Source organism: Notothenia coriiceps, unplaced genomic scaffold (assembly GCF_000735185.1).
Source record: "Notothenia coriiceps isolate Sejong01 unplaced genomic scaffold, NC01 NC01_scaffold00024668, whole genome shotgun sequence".
In the NCBI taxonomy this organism is placed as follows: domain Eukaryota; kingdom Metazoa; phylum Chordata; class Actinopteri; order Perciformes; family Nototheniidae; genus Notothenia; species Notothenia coriiceps.
In genome coordinates this window covers 4,873,538-4,876,840 of record NW_011357369.1, presented here as the reverse complement: position 1 = coordinate 4,876,840, position 3,303 = coordinate 4,873,538, and positions in this window count along the sequence as shown.

Sequence of the window (3,303 nt, the reverse complement as noted above, 5' to 3'; positions counted from 1 at the left end):
TATTATTTGTGTTAAATGTCTTTGTATGTGCAGATACGTATATTTATATATTATTTATTTATTTTTTATTAAAAATTGTATTTTGTCTATACTTTATTCCATTTTTTTCACATTTAAATACCTTAACACACTGCTGCTCCTGTATCACAAGAATATCACAATTTGGGATCAATGAAGTTTCTATCTATCTATCTTGTAAACAATTATATTTTGTACAAATAAGGGGAGAAGAAAATTCCCTTCATAAACTCTGGGAACACAGATGATTGTAGAGCCATATTACATAACACAAACACTAACAAACACCACAATATGGGTCAGACTACACTGCTTCGTCCTCTTCCACTTTGTCAACAACACACAACACCAACCACAGCAGAAGTGATGGTTTCGAGTTGGTTCTACATCGCCTAACAAAGCTGTTCCCAACCTGTGGGCCGTGGCCCCCTAGTGGTCCGCGAAGGCATTGCAAGTGGGCTGCCAAATCATTTTCAAAGCATTATGATTGGTGTGGAAAGTTGAAACATTTCAGAATTAAGATTTTTTTTAAATGTTAACCTCTTTTCCTTTTTCTTTCTTGATCCTCCTTAGCAACGGTCATTACAGTCCTTGACAGCGGATTGTTCTACTGGATTAACAACGTGTCACATGTTCTAAATTGACCAATCAGGATCGAGTATTCAACTAAACCGTGAAATAAAAATGTCTGTTTGTTATTGATGGCCAGCTCCCTTTCTAATTAAAATAAAAATTACTCTGAGAACTTTATTTAGCCTCCGTATTGTTTATGGTTGAATGTGGGCCGCACATTTTTTTTTAGATTCTTGGGCCCTGAGTTAGAAAAGGTTGGGAACCGCTGGCCTAACAGAATCAGATTGCTCTCCCTGTGCTAAAGCCTCAAATTCTGGAAGACACCCATGTGTGCACATACACCTGAACACACTGTGCTTACATTTATTGCAGGAGTCACCCGGAAGAGGTTGACCCCGACTCCAGGGTCATCTTGTCCCTGTCTGTGATGACATCTGGTCACATCTGGTTAGGATTGTATCAGGGTGGGGATTTCCAGCCAAACCTAACCTACTTCCAAGGTGCATGGAGAAAGGAAGAAGTCTGTGGAGAAACAGCGCATTTTGGCTTTTTGTGGATGACCTTAATAAAGACCACAAGCCAAAACTTGTAGTTGTGAAAATAATGTTTATTATGAGTGTTGCAGAAGTTTTACCATTTCAGAACAGAAGACATGTTGAGAGACTCTTTTAACACATGTTAAATAGATGAGGCCTTGCCAAGATACATTTCATGATCCTCTGTTGCCTTCCACAGAGAAATCTTAAACAGGGATACTGAACTTGCTTTGCCCGGGGGCTACTTTGGGAAAATGACAGGATTTCAGGGCCCGGTCAGGACAATTATACTTGAAACCAAAAATCTACAGGTTACCAAAAGTTTTGTAATTTGTGTTGGCAACATCAGAGGGGAATTCATCTCACATTTATGATGCTGTTGATTGAAATGGATGAAACTCATTTAAAGTATACACGTAAAATAAACAGATCACTGTACAGTTTTGATGGTTTTTGACCTTTCAATCATTTGTGGTAGTTATTTGAATGAGTAAACAGTAATGTACTGCACATGGGGACTTGATGTACACCGACCGAGGGAAGAACTGATTCAATGCTGGAGCGTCCTCAAGTGGACGTTTCGTAGCATGCAGCACTAGTTATACCTTTTCCTTAAAGGTCACCTATGTTGCTATTTTTAGGCAATAGCATAGGTCTCAGATATATTCAAATGTATTAAAAACATGTCTATGAAGTGTTTTGCTCAAAATACCAAACAGATCACACATTCTAGCCATGCCTCATATCCCTCTATTTCACTTCCTGTTTCAAAAGTGCTGATTTTATGTATAAAGGTTTAAAAAAAAGAAGAATTGATCAAAAAGGGGGGCGGAGTTTATGTCTGCTCATGCGGGAGATTCTACCGGCAGATTCTGCCGTGATGAAACACCATATCATGGATTATCAAGGATTATTTCTGAAACAGTATGGAGCTCAAGGCTTTCCTCTCTGCGGTTATTGACCACATAGGTGATGTTCCTTTTTATTCGCTGCTTCTTGACACACGATGCTCGTGCAGTAGCAGTTAGCTCTGAGTGTTAGCGGATGCTAATGTAACAGCCACCATGATACGGCACAACAGTCGGGCCATTGTTCTGATAGCAACTTTCTGATGTGTGTGGCTCTGGCATTGCCATATTAGCGTCAGTATCGGACGCAAATTGGATCAGCTCCTGGTTGTACCCCCCCATTTTTAGATGATTTGGTACAGAGAAAAGAGAGAGGGTTTATTTTCTGAGCTGCGTACAATTCCCTGACACCCGGGGGACACGATATTGAGTATACAAAGACAGCAAAAAGTGGAGTTTGCGCATGCGATAGGGCTCGCTTTAAGTATGAAAGCCAAAATATAAATTAAAGATATGCAAGAAAAACAACTGTGACCTATGTGACTTTTAATAAAAACGTACTCTCTTGAACAAACATTCTTTCTTTGTTTAAAATTAACAAATGGGAACTTACATGCAACAAGTTAGACGGCAATAAATGCACAGAAACAGGTGTGGGTCGCAGTTATTAATGGTCATGTTTCCCAAAAAGCCACAAATTGAAGTCGGGAGTACTCTATTTTACATGAAGACCTTTAATATTCTTTTATATTCTAAATGGTTCTGTGCGATTTATCATAATAATAGGTTTTTGTTGCTTTTAATAATATTTTATGTATAAATAAAGATAGTACTTAAATAAATAAAAATGATTTTTGTATTATATTTATTATATGCTAATTGTTGAAAGTGATATTTTTGTATTGTTAAAATAGTTTATTTAAAATAGTATTTTAGAGAATTTTCTATCATTAGTCCTATGTATTCTCGTAACTCGGAATTGTTTAGGCGTAAGTTTAGACTACCAGCTCTATATCAACTGATATATGCGTATTTGAGTATGTCACTTCGTTACAGCGGCACTTCCTAAAAGACCAATCATTCACTTCTGGTTCCACTGAAAATCTAACCATGCAGAGAGCGAGGTGACTACCCAGTGCTGTTCGCGAGCGCGTTTGAAGTATGAAGGTGTGTTACTTTATGAGCACAGGATATCACAGCAGAGGGTACAGGCCGACTCTAACCGCTTCGTTACTAACATCCAGAGGAAGGTAGGCGTGCACTTATAAAGACACAAAGGGCCAAGGGATTACCGTAGCCTTATAGTAGAATAAGGTATTACGCTCGGT